Source organism: Ambystoma mexicanum, chromosome 13 (assembly GCF_040938575.1).
Source record: "Ambystoma mexicanum isolate Mex_15411 chromosome 13, UKY_AmexF1_1, whole genome shotgun sequence".
NCBI lineage: Eukaryota > Metazoa > Chordata > Amphibia > Caudata > Ambystomatidae > Ambystoma > Ambystoma mexicanum.
In genome coordinates, this window is record NC_090938.1 from 527,728,321 (window position 1) to 527,748,991 (window position 20,671).

Genomic DNA, 20,671 nt, shown 5'->3' on the forward strand with positions numbered 1-20,671 from the left:
ACTGTGCGAACAGGCTCACAACCAGGCTGAACTTAACAACAGAGTACTCGGTATAGAGGAACAATTGGAAATGATTTGGGCTAAGCAGGAAGACTTTGAAAACCGTGCTAGAAGAAACAATATTAGGATACGTGGAATACCGAGGGAAATTCCAGACCAGGAAATAGTGGACTATGTGAAGGATCTGTTCCGGACACTCCTCGAACTCCCAGACTCAACGGTGATGGAACTAGACAGGACAGATAGGGTCTACACTGCGCAATGACAGCGCTGCAACCTCCTACCGGACGTCTTGTCTCAAGTCCTTTTCTTCCAGCAAAAAGAACAGATCATGGCGGCTGCTTGAAGGAAATAGCTGGTGCAGTTCTGAGGGAAGCAAATCTCGTTATTCCAGAGCTTGGCACCACGCACCCTTGCAAACAGGCGGAAATGCATGTCGTGGCAGCCTGGCTACAGGCGCAGAAGGTCAAATACTGATGGGGGTTCCATTGCAAGCTACTATTTGAATTCCAAAACCAAAAATACGCAATCAGAACCGAAGAAGAGGTATCAGAATTGATGAACGGGCCATAAAAGTACTCTGCCAAAAGGAGAGCTGCATAAAAGTCAGGGCTGGGCTGATAGAGATAAACTGAGAAGACAGAGACGGAGGAAGTTTTCAGAGTCAGCACGCAACGTGGGAAAAGAATGATGATGCCCAAGAAACTTCACATCCAATACAAGCTGGAGGCACTGCACGACATATGGGATCAGACCTCAGCTCCTCTAATAAGAGATGGCTGCTCCTATACACGATAAATGGGAGGGCACACACACACCATGACAGAGACTACACAGCACTGAAAGAATGGCGTCCAATCAACTTTCATCCCAAATGATAGATCCCCTGCTGCACAGGAGGACCGACCTGTGCTATATGGTTCGTGTTTGGTTTGGGTCTAGTTATTTCTTTTTCATTACTGTTCTCACTTTTGGTTCACAGTTCATAGCATTTCCCAAATTATAGGCTTCTTGGGCAGGAATTTCGCAACCTACCACTACATGATGGCAAATTCACTTCAAATCCCAACAGGATGAATCTAACACAAACGGGCACACTACATGGTGGAAGCCCCCAACACAAAATGTCTGACCATGAACGTGAGGGGTTTTAACTCGCCAGTAAAGCGGAAAGCTCTCATCCAGCGACTCTCCTCCTTGGAGACAGACCTGGCATTCTTCCAAGAGACTCACCTGCTAAAAGATAACGGCAAACGCCTGATCTGTAAAGGGTACCCACGAGCATACTTTGCAAACTGTGACCTAAAAAAACAGGGGGTAGGTATAATGGTTTGGAAGTGTTTACCATTACGAACACGGGGAGTCCAGAGGGACACGCAGGGGAGATACTTGCATGTTAAGGGAGACCTGGGAAATCGTAAAATCACACTTGGGGTGGTCTACGGACCAAACGAAAACCGGCAGAGTTCCTAGAGTGATTTGCCAGGAATTTGGGGAGCTTCATGGAAGGCGAGGTACTATTGGGAGCGGACTTCAACTATGTTGTAGAGCCTACTATGGATAAAACACTGGCCCCTACTAATAATGTTAAATCCAATTATTGCGCCATGACCACATTACTGAGGGAGCTAACACTAATTGAGGCATGGCGGTTTGCCCACCCAGGGGAAAGGGGATACCATTTTACTCAGCAGTTCACAGGGGTTTCTCCAGACTTCACATGTTCTTGGTCTCTCCCACCCTCATTCCATTAGTCAACACTATGGAAACCTTGGCCAAGGCGCTTACCGACCATTCCCCGGTGCAATTAGAAATTGATCTTGAGCAAGGCACCTCACGGCAAAACCCCCCCTGGAGATTTAATGAAAATATCCTTGGGGACACAGTAGTGAGAACAGCGATAGAGGAAGCAATAACCCACTATTTCTGAGAAAACATGACTGAGGGTATCGCCATCCACACCATATGGGATGCAGGGAAGGAAGTATTCAGAGGGGTCATAATAGGCCAAACAATATCTTGGAGTAGGAATCAGCGGCTACTCAGCAATGAACTAGAAGGAATGGTGCAGGAAAAAGAAAAGGCACACACCAATAAAAGGCAGCAGACGCACATTACAGGATCTTAGGATAGGTAGACAGGCCTTAGAAACCCACCTAATGGGAAAAACTGCACAATCACTACTTATGATAAAGCAATTCTATTACGCCAGGGGTAATAAGGGAAATATACTTCTGGCGGCAAAACTCAAGAAGATGACTACCTGCAATCATGCAGGGGCCCTAAGAGCTGGGGAAGGGCAGAGGGTAACCACGGAAATGGGGAAGCCACAGGTCATGGAGGATTTCTTCAAGAACGCCTCCGCCTCATATAAAGGGAATCCCACTCGAATTTGAGAATTCATTAAGCAAGCCAAGCTCCCTTGAATCCCAGAGGCAATGAGAGAAACATTAGAAAATCCCATCTCAACCCAAGAAGTCACTCAAGCAATACAATCCCTCTCTGGGGTAGGGTGGGGGTGCGAGTCCCTGGCCCAGAAGGATTCACTAATACATTCAATAAAACCTTTGTGGGCCACTGACCCCACATCTCACAGCCATTTTCAACTCCTTATCCACTTCCAGAAAGGTGACTAACTCCATGGCTGAATCTGAAACCACCCTGCTACTGAAGCCAGAGAAAGACCCGGAGGACTGCACCTCTTATCGTCCAATAGCCCTATTGAATACCGATGCTAAGCTGTACAGTAAAATCCTGACCACAAGGCTGAATGAAGTACTCCCACATGTAATCGACGCAGATCGAACAGGGTTCATCAAGCATAGAGGGGCCCATGACAATATCAGATGGGTGGTAGACCCAATAGCAATGGCCCCAAAACTCCCGAGGGGATTATCGCTCATATCTCTAGATGCTCACCATGCATTTGATAGCATGGCTTGGGACTTCTTACAAGCCCTCTTACCTACATATGGATTCGGACCAAATATCAGCAGGCTAATCCTTGCGAACCTCCAAATCCCCTCCACTACGATTAGGCTTAATGGGAACAACTCAGCCCCAATCCCCTTGGACAGGGGTTCAAGTCAAGGGTGCCCGCTGTCTCCCTTGGTCTTCGCATTAGCCATAGAACTGCTAGCACAAGGAATTCGGAATAGCCCCCTCATACAGGGCCCAGAATATGCAGGGAACACACAAAGTGGCGCTGTATGCGGATGATGTCATCCGCTTCCTACAAAATCCCAAACATTTGAACACCCCTCCTCCCCCCCGTGCTAGACCTTCTAGATGAGTTATATGCTGTCTCCGGATTCCGCATCTATCACCAGAAGTCAATAGGCATGTCAATAGGGATATCACAGGACACCCAGTTAGAACTACAATCAGCCTTCCAGTTCAAATGGGTGGAAAACAAATTCACAGAACTGGGGGTACGTATCACTAACACATATAGGGTCCTCCATGGGGCCAATAGCCCGCAGCCATGGAAGGAAACAAAAGCCACCTTGAAAAGATGGGAAATCCAAGAAATATTGTGGCTAGGGGGGGTGACTGCAGTCAAAATGACAATCTTGCACAGGCTCTTATACACTTTTCAGACTTTACCGATCATTATTCCCAACAACGAATTGACAGATCTTCAAAGGGCAATCGGGCGATACATTTGGAAAGGGAAAACTCCTAGAATTTCACAACAAAAACTCCTCAGAGCGAAAGAGTTAGGAGGAATGGAAGTCCCATCCCTGCACAGGTACTACCAAACAGCCCAGATCGCACCAATGCTTGTCTGGGCAATAGATGAAAATAAGCCGAAGGGGATGGAGCAGGACCTGAGTGAAATTCCTCTAGCCCACCTGCCCTTTTTAACAAGATGTCCCAGGGCTGGCCTGCTTGAACCCACACACACTTCTCTCATCACTTGGGATAAGGTCTGTGCACGCCTGGGAATCAAAACAGACCTGGGACCACTAACACCAGTATTACGGAACAGTTCTCACCAGGCATGGCGAAGGAGTCATTCATCTTCTGGGAATCTCTGGGGTCGTCTAAGACTTAAAGATATATATAAAGATGGCATCCCCCTCACATTTCTGGAATGCGAAACCAAATGTACACTTCCTGAATCAGAACGCTTCCTGTATTGTCAAATTAGACATTGGGTTTCCATTCGCAGAGTAATGCAGGAGGGCACACGCCCTCTAAAGGGAATTGAATTTCAGCTCACTGAGGGGCAGAGGGGCAAAGCACCAACAGGATTACCCGCCGTCATCGCCTACCAGACAAAGCCCAACCTGAGGATAAACTCTCATATATGAAACGATGGGAGGAAGATGTAGGGTGGAAATCCCATTGACTCCGAACAACGAATATGGGCCCGAACTAACACAATCTCCAGGTGCACCGGGTATAAGGAATGTGGGTACATGACACCGCAACTACTGCATGCGATATCATCAGACTACCCAGATCGCTGCTGGCACGGAAGTGGACAATTGGGGGACTTTCTTCATATGGGCTGGCAATGCCCAGTGATCCAAACCTATAGGCAGGAAATGAAGTCAAGAATAAAAGGACATCACTGGGGCGTCGCTCCCGTTGAGCCCCCGAGGCATGCTCCAGAGGGGGTGGGAGGGGAGTACCAGAGGACAGGGAGTACCCAGCTTCAGGGCCTAGAGCAGACCTAATAGGCCAGATGTTGCTGGCGGCAAAACTCAATCGAGCACGATTTTGGAAAACAAAAGAGGGGCCGATCTCATCGTACTGGTGGATCAAGGTTTGGGAAATCGCTGCAGTGGAGAAACTCACTGCACACATAACAGGAAATATGACACGATTTTCCCACACCTGGGCCCCGTTCTTTGACAATGTGCAGGACAGGGAACAGATGTTCTTTAGACCACAAACTCTGAAGCACCTGTTGCAGAGCTGAGTACCTGATGGGGTCTGAGAGAGGGATATAATGGCTGGTGTAGTGACTGGGATGCTGAAACCGTGCTCAAGACACATGGAAGAACCGATAATTCTCATTATTTGTATTCTGTATGTTCATTCATTTATATAATTTGATTGTTATTTTATATTCTTGGGGGGGGGGGGTTTGAGGGTTATGCAATTCTAAAATGAGATTCCGGTGATGTTACAGCAGAGACCTACGTTCTACATTTAGCCCGGAAGATGACATTAATGAAGGATTTGAAGAATTGAAAAGGGAGTTTGCACAGCCCCACTGTTAAGGAACAACAGCATATAGTGAAGAGTTTTACTTATTCTCACATTCAAATGGAGAAGTGATGATAGCAGTAATTACACAGAAGACGACATTAGGACATGGACACAAACCACTAGCTTATTATAGTGGGATTCTAGACCCAGTAATGAAAGGACATTATCCTTGCAAACAAGCTTTAGTAGCTGCTGCTTTCACAATTGCAAATGCTACCAGTATTACAATGGGATGCTCAATAACATTATTTGTCGAGCACTCCCCATTTGTCATTTTGGAGAAACCCAAAAGTACATTGACTACACAAAGAGCATCTGTATACGAAGTGACTATTTCGAATCCGGCAGTCAAAATTGTTAGATGTGGAATAGTGAATCCAGCGACATTCATAGCAGAACGAGTAGGAAAGAATCACTATGTACACAACTGCACATCGTATACTGAATTTTATGATGATATTCCCCATGTTAGAGAAAAACGCTCTAAGATGGGGGGGGGGGGGGTTCTCTTTATTGATGGTTCTTCAGAAATTGACCAAACAACTGGTGAAAGGCATACTGGGACAGCAGTAGTGAACATTTAAAAAAAATTGTGAATTTGAAGTACTGACAAGTGCGAGATTGCCTTCACATTGTTCAGCGCAGGCTGCAGAATTAGTGACGCTTATCGCCGCACTTCATGACGAAGTGGCAGTGTATTCTTTGGCAGTGTATTCTTACCTGCGTATGTGACGACAACCGAACACGCAGGGTTGCCATGTTGGAATAGGTGGAGTTTCCTGCACGCCAACTGCACTCCTCTCTGTCTCTATTGGGCAAGCTTATTAAAGTACTAAACCTCCCATTGGCTACCACTATGGTGAAGTACGCCGCCCATACAAAAGGGGCGGACCTAATTTCTTGCAGAAACGAAGCCACAAACGTAGAGTCAAAAAGAGCAGCATACTTCAATATTTCTGATTTCAAATTAGAAGATGTTAAGCATGGATCACATCAATGCATGCAGATGCAGGAAGGATTTAACATGTTATCCATTGTACAGTTAATTGAGCTACAAGGTCGAGCCCCACAGGAAGAGCAGGACCTATGGAAAAGACGGGGGTGTTCTTTATCCCCCACTGAGGCTTTATGGAGACAGGATAGCACTGGAAAGCCTGCTATGCCTCTAGTATTATTGAAGGTGGAGCTGGAGTAGCTTCACTACCCTGTGCACACCACCAGAGAGAGTCTTGCTACAAACAATCACAGTAGACTGGTTCACACCAAATGTATTAGAACATGTGGCACAGTTTATTGTAAAATGCATTGTGTGCCAGAAATGTACAGCAGGGCACACCTTGCCAACAGTGAAAGGAGCAATCCCTAGGCCCGATGGTCAGTTTCAGTATTTGCCTATAGATTATGTGGATATGCTACAAGTATGTAATGGATACAGGTACATGCTGGTAGTAGTATGTCCCTTTTCCAGATGGATCGAGGTAAATCCATGCAGGCACCATAATGCCACATGCACTGCTAATTTTCTCGTGTGTGAAGCGTTTCCTAGATGGGGCAGGTGCGAAGTCCTGCGGTCTGAAAATGGCATGCATTTTGCAAACGAGTTATTTGAACAGATAGACCTTTTATTAGGTATAAAACATCCATTTTCCTCTCCCCATCCCCCACAGGTGAATGGCGTCTGTGAGAGATTAAAAGGGTTTCTCAAGGAAAGTATAGCTAAAATAAAAATAACTGAAGGGATGGCTTCATTTCATACCCCTTGCTCCATTTTCCCTGAGAAACCAGCCTGGCTCAGATCACCACCTTACTCCTCACGAGTTGGTGACTGGACGCCGCTTGAGAGTACCTCTTGCTCCTCCCACTCGAGTAAAAACTGACGCCTACAGTGTAGCAAAAACATTAGGTGATGAGATGCATGATTATTTGAAAAATATGACTGCTGGTGTTTCTTTTATTTCTCAACAGATCAACAATCGGAGGGAAGGGTCGAAGAAGATTGAGGAGATAACAGACTGGCTGATTTAATTGACTCCCTTAAGCAGCCCCGTTTGTACCCAGGAGACCAAGTACTCATTAAATGTTTTGTTAGAACAAGCCCCATTTTGAAGGACCGTAGCTAGCAGAGGAGGTCACCCCCCCACTGCTATAAAGTTACAAGGAAGGAGAGCCTGGCTGCATTTGAATGATGTGAAGCTCTACAAAAGGAGAGACCCCAACCCCTCAGCCACCTGGTTACAATGAAGCAAGAGAAGAGGTTCTGCGCATGCTGACCAGATCAGCTACCAAGGGCAAGGATAAAGAATCAGTGGATTAAAAAACAATCTGAACAAAATGGACATTTCCTAAGTCTAATAAGGAATGAATGGACTTGCAGCTGTTGCAGATCTTTCTCAGTTGAATTAAAAGTAGATTGAACATTGAAAAAGACGACATGAAAATTGCATAACACATGTTGGCAGTTACGTTGCATGCATTTTTGCATGCTGTTTTTGTTTACTTATTACAAACCTATCCAGCTCTAGTGTGACATGTAGATGTTGCTGCATTTTTGGGAAATCCTAAAAACAGTGCTATTATTCGTAAAGTTATTATAGCTATCATAATCCAGTTTTTGTTATAAAAATTACACATTCTAAAAATAACTAAAGGTGAACACAGTAAAATAAAAAACGGGAATTTTCAATTATATAAAAACACACACTAACAAGACCAGCTACTCCAAAAGAAAACATGTGGCATTTGAATACCATGGCAATAGTTCTTACAACTACATTTTGCCTTATGTGTTTGTATTTTCTTATGCTTTTTACAATTCGTGAGATATTGTTTCAAGTGAAATACCTGAGAATGAGACATCTCTTTCTATCCCTGACAAGGGCACGAGTGATATTTTTTCCGATATTTCTGAACAAATTGCACGATATAAAAGAGATGTTGGGGAAGATAATGAGGGTATAAATTCATATCTTGACAATTCAGCCCATTTAAAAAAATAACATGTAGTGTCAACACATGAGAGAGGTGAGGAAGAGAACGTCAGGTGAAAGCTGCTATGCATGCTCTCTCATCACTTATGCCATGAACGCAGCCGAAATATTAATTGCAAAAGAAATACCTGCACATGGTGCAAAGTGGCTCAGCCATCTAGCAGTGTGCACAACAAGAAGACAATTCAAAGGAAGATGGGCAAACCTATCATAGCGATCGAAGAAATCATTTCCATATGATTATGCATATGTAAAAATGCAGAAGATGGAAACAGACATAGGTTGGTTGAGCAGAATTCTCATATATTCATCCCTGATAGGATACTGGGAGGGACCTCAGCTATTGGTATATGGACGAGTTGCCACCAGTACAGGATTCGAAGAAGGAATGTTGGGATTCAGTGCGCATTTATTAATGAAAGAATCAGTGTTAATAGTGCAAATTGTAAACAACGGATGCCTAAAGTAACCGGCCAAGTATTCCAAATCACTAACATGGGTTGAAAATGAAGCAGGACCGGTGTCTATAGTACCAATAAAGAACGCGACAGTCAGTGCTGCAGATAAGACTTTGAGGCGGGAGTATTTTTAAACTTTGAGAGTAAATGTGTTTTCAAGAGAGTAAAAATGACTTTTCTCTTTTGCAAGAGAGTGAAATGTATGCGACATTCAGCCGACGTGGGCAAAAACGGTATGGAAATCATTACCATGTGGCAGCTTTCTGCATTGTGACAGAATACACCTTGCATTATTTCTCTAAGGTCTGGCCATTTGATCTCTCTTGTATATATTTAAATGTTGAAAACACAAAAACCTAGCCAACTACATAATAAAGCAAACAAGAATTGCATTGTGTGTTTTGAGGTTCGAGAGCAGAATTGTGTTGATGTTTAATGAAAGTCTGCATTTCCTGGAGCTATAACTACCTAATGGTATGCCAATGTTATGAGACAACAGTGCAGAGAGGCAAGGGGTTCATGCTAAATTCTATACCTAATCTCATGATGAAATTATTTATATAGTACTTTTGGCAAAGCACTGTACATCGAACATATCACCAAACCGAAGTCGGTACTCCTTTATCGACCTCGAAAGGATGAAAGGCTGAGTTGGCCTTGCTAGGATTCGAACCTGCAACCTAGAGATCAGGCACAGATTGCAGCAACGAGCGCTCAACCGGCTGAGCTATCTTATTGGCCAACATCCTTCAGAGGTTGGTAAACTGAGTATCGACGGAGGTATAATAATCATAGTGCCCTAGATGTTGGATGAACCATTCATTAAGTGCAACATAAAGTCAATTACATATCTGGACTATCACAGGGACAGGTTTTGCTGAGTTTCTATTTCAATTACAAATGTAACTTTCAGTTGTTTGTTCTTCAATAGCGCTTGCACTTCCTGGAGAGTCAGGTTTTTGATTTTTTTGATTGTAGTCTTGAAGGTTCGAGAGGCTAGAACACCTATGATTGTCATTACACCAATCATTCACCCTTGAGCAATGACTCTGCTGCCACTGACCATTTATAGTAAAGTACCCCATTGACTGCAAGGTTGAATGGATGTAAACTAGACTGTGCATACTCATAATTTTACACACTGTTTTTATAATTAGAGTGAACATTAAATTATAAGTGTAAAAATGATCTGCCTCTGCAGGATTATGCACACAGCACAGGAACTCTGAAATATACAATTGTGCAATACTGTTTTGCTTTCACAACTAGACCCTGGTTTCTTGATCACGGCTCTTTGGCCATAGATCATCCGTTTAGGCTGCTATTAATTATTGCACCTAACTTACTCTCTTGCACAACTAGCCCTCCTCCATGTTCTAAACTACTTGGGTGATATGAGGGCACTTTTTCTTCTTCTCTGCACATAACAAATGTTAAACTTAAGAATAAAAAACAAAATTTATATGAAATAATAAATGTGTCTGTTGTTATGAACAATGTTAAATAAGGTGCCAAGTAAACTGACAGAGTGAAATAAACTACTCTACTTTGTTCCTGAACCCAGCTCTCAGTGTCATTTTGATATATTTGGAAACTAAATAATGAATGATTACAAATAGAAACTTCCGATCGAAGCATCTGCTAGGAACAACCGGTTGTTGCCCTTTACTGGAAAAAAAACATAATTTGATACAAAAGATTCATTCTTAACTGCAACTTAGTTTTCCATCTTATTAATTATACAATCCTAAAATGGAAGAAAATAAATATGCATCTACACACAACACAGCAGAAACTGAATGGAAAGAAACCATTCCTGTTATCACAGTGTTCCGTTTCTTTTTTTGAAAGGCTTCAGAGAAATACATTCTGTTTCAGAGGCTTTTCTCCATGGCTTGCAATTACATCCATGTAGATAAAAATCAAAAGAAGCGTTCTGGTTCCTGACACGTAACCTGACCTTTGCACTGCCCTCTGCTCTAAACTTGTGTGTAAATGTACACAGGAAAATAATAAAGCTGTTGTATTTGCAAGATTTTCATGCATAAAAAGCCCTAGTACGTGTCTTGTCTGGAGGACTGCCGGCAATATGCTTCAGGAACAAAGGCCTGGTTCTAGTTGGAGAAAATAAAGGATGCAAGCAGACACTCTAAGTACCCGGAATGAATGGAAGAACTGCTGTACTGATGGATCGCTACTGGGCCTGTGGCTCCATGGCTTATATGCAGGTGCCTAAAAATTGGTGAGGAACGTGTTCCCTGGTGCTCATACTTGTTCCTGCATTGGCGATTTCCCAAAGTGATCTCCATATTAACTGTTTCCCAGAAATGGATGCACACTTGAGGAAGAAGAGATTGCTTAGCCTAACACGACGGAAGAGGGAGATCTATTGCTCAGCAAAATCAATAGAAGCCTATCTTGACATTCCCGATGAACATAAACTGTTCAGTAGAACAGTAGTGATATTTACAGCTATAATCATGGGAGGAATGCAGACCGCAGTAAAGCCAATTGGTTACAGATCACTAGGTGGGAGCTGCTACAAACAAAGAACATGACAATAAAAGGATTTAATATGATCAAAGAAGAACTGAAGGCAATCTGGCTCATGACCCTCCAGAACAGGTATGTCCTAGACTTAATTACAGCAATGGAATGAGTCATGTGCACCAAGATCGGGCCTACTTGCTGTACATTCACACCTGAGCATGATGGTGAAAATGGAACCCTGAAAGAAGCTATAACTATGCTGTCAACCCTGTATACGAAAATGGTGGATGAAATAGACGAGACCGTGGATGAAGATTGGAACCCATGAGAACAGGGACGAGAACCAACTTGGCTGACAAATGCCTTAAAACTACTTGGAGCAATAATAGTGTTAGTGTTGCTGGGATTCTGCTTTATAAGACTATTCATTGGACAATGCAAGAAGACAGCAAAAAGTCCAAGGTTGGGAGAGAATGCCAACCAATGATGAGGGTCTATGCAGCAGTGTGGTATACAATGTTTCAGAAGCCAATCCGCTGCTGTTATTCTGCTATAATCTGAATTATATGTTCAAGGCGTGCCTACCAGATAAGGGGCCTCCAGTAATGATATTAACATTTATATAATATATAGGTACATATGTTCCCTTAACCAATCCCTCCTTTCAATAGGTTTTACAGTTTGCCGCGTAGGATGATGTCATAGCCGATGCATATTGTGGTAGAAAGCCTTTGTGTAACCAATCTGCATTGTGTGTGTGTGTGGACTACAATTCGTTGTTCGCCGGGTTGCCCTACTTTATTGAACCGATAATAAAGTAGTACTTTACCATACTCTGAGTCTGCCCGGTCATTTGGGTCCAAGACTGTTTATTATTGTAAACCCATTTTGCGCATAAACACGCCCAAAAAGTGCTACTGCTGAAATGGATCTTAGTGTACTGCATGAATAGCTTGTTCAATTACAGCGCTTTCCCTTGATTTCAATTGCTCTGACTGAAGACAGGGTGTTTTGCCAAACACTCTTACCGCTTCCAGTTTGTCTACAGAAAGCAATTCTAAAGCTTGCATGGTTTAGGTAACTACAGAAGAAGGGTCAAGCGGTCAGCTACCCAGCGCTCAGAAAGTGCTTTAACCTTTCTTGCAAGGACTTCAGTAACGGATGGGGTAAATAAGCAATATTTTCTATGTACACTCTGGAGTAAAAACCCCATGCAATCCCAGCTAGGTTAGACAGCATTTTAAAAACAATTGGTGTTCAAATTACCACATTTTACATACTAATAATAATTTGTAGAGTACCAAAACTGTAGAATCTGCAGCATCAACACTAGACGGAAATTGCAGCAGTGCAAGGTATAAATCCTATTAACATAACATACATCATCAAGGTGTGCTATTAATCAATCAATATAAATGTCCCAACAATCCAGCAGCGCTCTCCCTTTAACAAACGATCATGGTTTCTGATTCAGACAAGACAACCAACCAAGTCACATATTTTAAATCACAACACTGTTAAAGTACTGAACAGTGCCATTTGGAATCACCGAAGAGGGAGGGTGCAGCGGCTGAAAGAAAAAGTATTATTTGCATTGCACATGAGTTATAACATTTCCGAGCGACATTAGTGAAAAGTTAAACTATCACACTTTTTGCATAAACAGGTGGCGGTCTCGGCCATATCTATAGAAAGACGACATGTGGGTGGCGCAAGGTATAATTTGATATCTGCAAACGAGAAATTAAACGTGTCAATAAGATTAATGGATACTGACGGCGGCTGTGTGTGCTGTCACGCCTCTTCCAACTGTCAAAACTTCCAGCCTGCGACCATGTCACTGGAGGCAGGGAGGGGGATCGGGGAGCTGCGCTCAGCGACCCGTGGGCTCTTTACCAGAGCACCCAGAACATTCTGCAGTCCACGCCGTAACGAGCGGACGCGGGACGGCTCCGCACTGCTTCCCGGCTTGTAGGCCACAAAAGCACCGGTCTCCCTTGGCTTCTGATGCCGCCTAAGCAGAACTGTTGACCTCGGCGAGCCCCCGCCATAAGCGTACATGCGCAATAGGATAGCGTCCGGAAAAGCAGAAGGCGCAGCTCTACTCTGCGCACGCGCTCCATAAACATGTCCTGTGTGCGAAAGGCTTGTAGACCCCAGTGGACAACTACCAGCGCTAACGTTGTCTCATCACGATTCTATGCTAGCACCGGAGGCTTCTTTATGCATTCATCTTTTGTATCTACTCGTCCAGCAACAGGGAACAATTACACGTTAAGAATTCTTTTTAAGTCAAAGTGCATCAGTTTTATGAGACATGAAATGGAGCTCCAATTAATTGCCCGTGATCTGGCTCTGAACCAGCCAGTCACAGCAGGACACACTACATAAAACCATGTGTCAGTCTCTTCCTTCTTTGCTGCTTATCACAGTAGGTTCATTACTGTGTATTTATCCTGAATATGTTACTAGTTTTCTATCATAGAAAATTTTCCTGTGGTCGATGTTCTATAGCTATACTATTTTGTAGCACATGTTTTGTGCTCTCTTTTCTGCTCTGCCCGCATACTTGCCAACATTCTGTGGCCAAAAAGATGTAGGATTTTTCAAGTTTCAAAAATAATAATTCACATGACATCACAGGAAAATACAAAACATACATTGTTGGACCATTGAAGCATTCTAAAATACTCAACCCATAAAACAGCACAACATGGAAAAATGTTCAAATGTTAAAAATGTATAATTCTGAATGGTACATTAACACCAAATTCAATTAAACAGAATGTAATCAGACAGAGCTGGTAGGCAATGTTTGCCACTGCTCTGTATCAGCAGCCTGGGCAATACATATATATTCCTACATACATATTCCTTCAGTGTAAGTTGTAAGCTAAATGACATGGAGACTGATACCACCCTCAGTCTGATAGATCGATGCTGTGTGATTATGTTACGCTCTGCCACTGGCCTTCACTGCTGGCTCACCTAATGGTTTGTGCGGGCAAAAGTGCAGGACAGAGTCAAGTATCTGGCAGGTCAGTGGATTGGTCTCACCCATCAAAGTAATCACCTACCAGTCCACTGCACAGACAGACTAATTAATGTGTTGCATGCTTCGTCCTGCAGCCTGCCTTAACAGTCACATAAATTACCTGCCACTGTAAAAAGCAGTAGGATCTGTCACCCAAATCTGTAGGCGGTAGGACTGCTTAAAAAACAGTAGCAAAACCAAAGAGGCGATGGCTGGAAGGTTTAGAATGAATCTTAACCACTGGTATTGCTCTGGGCAACCCTCCAGACCACCGTTCTTCGCCTGCCAAGCCATTACAGAAGGGGAAAGACCATATGCAAATCAGGCTTGGCCCCACCCCAAAAGGGGAAGTCCAGCCCGAACTGCTAGGTCACATCTCTTCTGCACGAGACCACAAGCATCCCCAAACATGTTTCACCCTTGTTGGGGCTCATCAGTGAGGAGTAGCTTGGGTCTCTAGGCCCAGCAGGCACGGGACCCACGTCTGGGCATACCCGTCCCACTCGGGGTGACAAAGCAAAAACAAAGAGGTGATGGCTGGAAGGTTTACAATGAATCTTAACCACTGGCATTGCTCTGGGCAACCCTCCAGACCACCGTTCTTCGCCTGCCAAGCCATTACAGAAGGGGAAAGACCATATGCAAATCAGGCTTGGCCCCACCCCAAAAGGGGAAGTCCAGCCCGAACTGCTAGGTCACATCCCTTCTGCACGAGACCACAAGTATCCCCAAACATGTTTCACCCTTGTTGGGGCTCATCAGTGTTGGTGTAGCTTGTATCTCTAGGCCCAGCAGGCACGGGACCCACGTCTGGGCATACCCGTCCCACTCGGGGTGACAAAGCAAAAACAAAGAGGTGATGGCTGGAAGGTTTAGAATGAATCTTAACCACTGGTATTGCTCTGGGCAACCCTCCAGACCACCGTTCTTCGCCTGCCAAGCCATTACAGAAGGGGAAAGACCATATGCAAATCAGGCTTGGCCCCACCCCAAAAGGGGAAGTCCAGCCCGAACTGCTAGGTTACATCCCTTCTGCACGAGACCACAAGCATCCCCAAACATGTTTCACCCTTGTTGGGGCTCATCAGTGAGGAGTAGCTTGGGTCTCTAGGCCCAGCAGGCACGGGACCCACGTCTGGGCATACCCGTCCCACTCGGGGTGACAAAGCAAAAACAAAGAGGTGATGGCTGGAAGGTTTAGAATGAATCTTAACCACTGGCATTGCTCTGGGCAACCCTCCAGACCACCGTTTTTCGCCTGCCACGCCATTACAGAAGGGGAAAGACCATATGCAAATCAGGCTTGGTCCCACCCCAAAAGGGGTAGTCCAGGCCAAACTGCTAGGTCACATCCCTTCTGCACGAGACCACAAGCATCCCGAAACATGTTTCACCCTTGTTGGGGCTCATCAGTGAGGAGTAGCTTGGGTCTCTAGGCCCAGCAGGCACGGGACCCACGTCTGGGCATATCCGTCCCACTCGGGGTGACAAAGCAAAAACAAAGAGGTGATGGCTGAAGGTTTAGAATGAATCTTAACCACTGGTATTGCTCTGGGCAACCCTCCAGACCACCGTTCTTCGCCTGCCAAGCCATTACAGAAGGGGAAAGACCATATGCAAATCAGGCTTGGCCACACCCCAAAAGGGGGAGTCCAGAACAAACTGCTAGGTCAAATCCTTTCTGCACGAGACAACAAGCATCCCCAAACATGTTTCACCCTTGTTGGGGCTCATCAGTGAGGAGTAGCTTGGGTATCTAGGCCCAGCAGGCACGGGACCCACGTCTGGGCATACCCGTCCCACTCGGGGTGACAAAGCAAAAACAAAGAGGTGATGGCTGGAAGGTTTATAATGAATCTTAACCACTGGCATTGCTCTGGGCAACCCTCCAGACCACCGTTCTTCACCTGCCAAGCCATTACAGAAGGGGAAAGACCATATGCAAATCAGGCTTGGCCCCACCCCAAAAGGGGAAGTCCAGCCCGAAATGCTAGGTCACATCCCTTCTGCACGAGACCACAAGTATCCCCAAACATGTTTCACCCTTGTTGGGGCTCATCAGTGAGGAGTAGCTTGGGTCTCTAGGCCCAGCAGGCACGAGACCCACGTCTGGGCATACACGTCCCACTTGGGGTGACAAAGCAAAAACAAAGAGGTGATGGCTGGAAGGTTTACAATAAATCTTAACCACTGGCATTGCACTGGGCAACCCTCTAGACCACCGTTCTTCGCCTGCCAAGCCATTACAGAAGGGGAAAGACCATATGCAAATCAGGCTTGGCCCCACCCCAAAAGGGGAAGTCCAGCCCGAACTGCTAGGTCGTATCCCTTCTGCACGAGACCACAAGCATACCCAAAAACAGTAGCCTACTGCCTAAATCTGCAGGGTTGGCAAGTACGCGCCTGCTCACGGATGTCTGCGGAGCACAGCATTTGCAGAAGTCACAGCGAGCATTGGTGACTTGCAGGGCAAGTTCCTTCGGATCATGAGTGGACAGCGTGAGAAATATGGTATTGATGTGGCAGAGTTGAAGCCATCCTGCTCTCAGTCTTGAACTTTTCATAAAGTCCACCTCCACCATGACTGACTAGTTATGTTATGTTATATTATTTGACTTTATGCTGCGCCAGTCACCACATTAGTGGTCTTAAAGCACAGAGTCCTTGTCTGTGGGTGAGTGAATGGTAGCACTGTCCAGGGTGTTAATACTATGCCGTAGTCTGCTGGAGGAGTAGATGAGAGGTAGAGATAGGAGGAAGGGAATTGGATGGCGAATAGAGAGGGTATAAGCGTGGTAGTATATTAAAACAATAAGGGAGGACAAACAGGATAATGAACGTCTGAGCAGTCATGTATGTCAGAGACATATGGCTGTTTGTTAGGAAGAAGAAGGGTTAGTCAGGGAGCAAGATGAAACTTTAATGGGGACCTCATCTTCGGAATTTAGGTACAACATAGGTGTGTTGCAGAAATGTATTAAGACTAGTTGTGGATGCATAATTGTATTGAGATGTGCACAAGAGTTCCATATAGTTTTGGCGTAATGTCAGAACTCTCTCCTGATAGTAGTACTTGCAGATTGAGGGAGGCAAGCCCACTGGACAGACATATCTAAGTGCCAAGAGTTGGCTTATGTTTGAAAGCTAAGCAGGGAATACCAACAGACAACAGGGAGATGAGACAGAAGGGCTTTCTCACCATGCGCCAAAAGACATCGGCCTAAGGCCTGAAAAGATAGAATAATAAAACGCTTCTTACAGGATTAAGGTCCTTCAATTTATTAAATTATACTTCAGAAACTGTTGTACAGGTGTCAGTGTTCACATTGGCATTACTTGGGTGATGAAGTAGTTATGTAAGCAGAAGATACACAGTAAACATTGGGGTGCAAGTGGTAGATTTTGTGGGAGAACGGAGAGGAACCCATATGTACGTTTGGTTGGACTGAAAATGGACACCATGCACTCAAGGTGTGATGTGAGTTGAGAGGAAATCAGAAATATAGTAGGCAAATCTAAAAGAGGTAGCACTTAATTGAGTATAAACAATTGTAGAATAAAAGTGCCAGCAGGGAAACTAAAATACATAGTGCAGTAGTATCCTAATAACTGCCCAATGTTAGAGAGCAATATTAGTGAAAGTATCTTAAACCGAAGCAGAGTCCGTGGGATTGTGATGGGAAAGTGTGAACGTAAGTATGTAGGGTCAGAAAAGGCATTATTTGCGCTCACTGGTGGAGATATGCAAGTAGAGCGTGAGGACTGGCTTCTGTGGGTCGTTGTAACAACTGTCTAGCAGGTGGAGCGGCTAGGAAATTGGTCGATAACTATTATTAAGGGAACAACCATGATTTGATGGCAATTTTAAATGGAGGGTATTGGTGAGTGGTTCTAATTTCTTTAGGGAGAGTGCTTCCCAGTTGTGGTGTGAGAATTGAAAAGGAAGAACCTCACAATTTCACAATTTCTTCATAGAATAGGTAGGCACCATCAATGTCATAAGAGAGGCTGTTCTGAGTTTTACATTGGGAATGTATATGTTAAGGATTGCTTGGATACATTTGCAACCTTTTCCTTGAAGTGCTTTGAAGGTTAAGCACAGGGCTTTAAAAGTAATTCTCCTACTTACAGGTAGCCAATGTAAGGACTGGAGTGCCAGTGGGATGTGATCTCTGTAGCGCAGGCAGAGTAAGATACTCACAGCTACACTCTGGACTCTCTAGAGTCTTGCAATCAGGTATGCTGGGGCAACTAGTTAAAGGCTATCCGTGAAGTCTTATCTCGAGATTACTGTTGATAAGATAGCTATGAATTCTTGGGGAAGTGAAAAATGGGAGGATCTTTCTGATGGCTTTAAAGTGAGTGAAAGCTTGTTGGGCGACTGTTTGTGATTTGAGGTTCAAGACAGAGCTTAGCATTCAGGATCACTCTTAAAATGTTGACTGTCCGAGAATCAGTTAAGGTAACAATGGATAGCTGTGTTCATTTTGGGAGGCTAGATTTTAATGATGCTTTACCAGCTATAGGAATTTCAGTTTCTTTCTGGATTCCATAAAAGATAGTTGCATGCCATCCAAGTGTCTATTTTTCAAATGCATGCAGGTGCGGAAATGGCAGTCTCCATGTCCCTTGCTATTTTCTGTGTTTTTCCTATATTTTTTCATTTTCAATGTATTACATGACTTCGTTTCCCCACTGTATTCATTGTATTGCATGACTTCATTTTCCAATGTATTGAGTGACTTTTATTTTTCCCAAATGTATTTTCCTCTGTGTCCCCTGCACTGTGTGGGGGGTTGTGGAGCCCAAGCCATGCTCCCTCCAGGAACCAGTTCTACCTGTTGCTCAGCTACAGCCTGGGACGGGCCCCTTTCAACGCTTGCTGCCACCTGCCCCACCCTATAATTTCTATCTCCCCTTTGTCCTGGCACCAAGCCTCCATGAGCCCTGCAAAATGAGTTCCACTTGTTGTGTCCATCATGAGTGGGGGGGTGGGACCAAGCTGGCCCCTTTGATCTCTTTCATCTGCCTTGCACCCTATCATTTCCAGCTCCCCTTCCTTGGGGGCCACAGAGGAAAGATTTCTCCCGCGGGTTTGGGGTGGGGGGTTGCACGGGATAGGGGAGGTGCTCTGGAAGGCCTCTTGTACCACACCCCGTAATTATCCTACCCTCTGTCAGGTCAACAAGCTGGCCCCCTGACCTTTTGCATTCCTTTCTGGGAATCTCCTCCATTCCCCAGTCATCTATTGTCCCTGCCTGTTTCACACCCTGTAATTAACCTCCCCTTTGTGCCCACCTGCCCTAAACCCTATAATTTTCATCTACCCAGACCTATTCCAGGGTGGCAGTTCAAACAGAAGAGAAAGGTGGCAAGACCTAAAAGGACGATGAGGAGGAATTTGCTCTTGCCGTTTTCAACCTAGAATGCAGAGCCTCAGAGAAGGGAAGCGTAAGACCGGGAATTGCAGCTGGCAAATGGTGCGAAGGATGTCAACGGTACAAGGGACCCTCCCACACTGATAGCCAGGGTGGGGAGAAGTGGTTGCCATCGTGGTACCGTCCTTACCTCCAGAGGCAAGAGACGCCAACAGAGTTCGGAACAGCCAGTGAGTCGGAAAGAGCTTATAATAGATCAGACTGTGTTGGGCTGAAGGTTGTGAAGAGCAACATTGTATGAAGAAAGACGACTAATGTACAAAGGTCTTTTGGAAAGCCAAATTGGTATCAGATTTAGAGTGGTCCGGCGCCATGTGGGTGCTCATTCCAAGGACTCTGACTGATTCCCCGCTCCTGAACAAGGAGAATGTGTTGAACTGAGAAATCAAAGTGGTCCTGCAGCAGGTTATGTTAAATCCTATGCATAGTCAAAAGTCTTTGGTTGTTGTAGAAGCTGTAAGTACCAAGAGGCGTTAGGGAAGGCTGGCGTAAGGTATCAAAGTGGTCAAACAAGGGTCAAGCCAAACCCCTTGTACAGTCGAAAGTCTTTGGCACATTGAGAAGGCAAATGTGAACCCGACTGAGGGATGTCCACAGTGAGTGGTTAGTCTGAACCTGACTGAGGGAAGCTGACATTGAGAGGTGTTGGTCTGAGCCCAGGCCAACGTTGAGAAAAGGATCGGAGCCCGGCTGAGGGGGATCCAAGGCTGAAGAGTAATCAGCCGATGTGAAGATTAGCAGAAGGAACTTTGTTTTGTTGTGAATGTCATATCAGGACCTCGGAAGCAAGAGACTTTGCATGAAAGAGACTTGGACACAGAAGGTCCTGATATTGAGAAAAGGAACTGTAACCTTGTGCCAGAGAAGCCCAGGAGTATGCTGTGCTTGAGTCCCCGCCTTGTCCCGTGCTACAAACGTGGGGAAGGGAGACCCTGGTCATAACATCCTGACTTATCATTTTGTGAACACTTCTTTCGTTTCTTGTGAACATTATCCCACACTCTTTTGTAGCATAGCAGTAAGGATTGGCAATAGGTTTCT

General features: G+C 44.8%; 1 protein-coding gene across 3 annotated transcripts in view; it reads right to left on the reverse strand.

The window, feature by feature from the left end:
- Positions 1–13,266, reverse strand: part of ACBD4 (acyl-CoA binding domain containing 4) — a 1,158,671-nt gene extending 1,145,405 nt beyond the window's left edge. The window contains exon 1 of one of the 3 annotated variants that reach the window (XM_069634234.1): positions 12,936–13,266. The gene's annotated coding sequence lies outside the window, so the exon portion shown is untranslated. The remainder of the gene's footprint in view (positions 1–12,935) is intronic. The other 2 variants (XM_069634235.1, XM_069634236.1) reach the window with 2 other exon arrangements.
- Between the last annotated feature and the right edge of the window lie 7,405 nt (positions 13,267–20,671).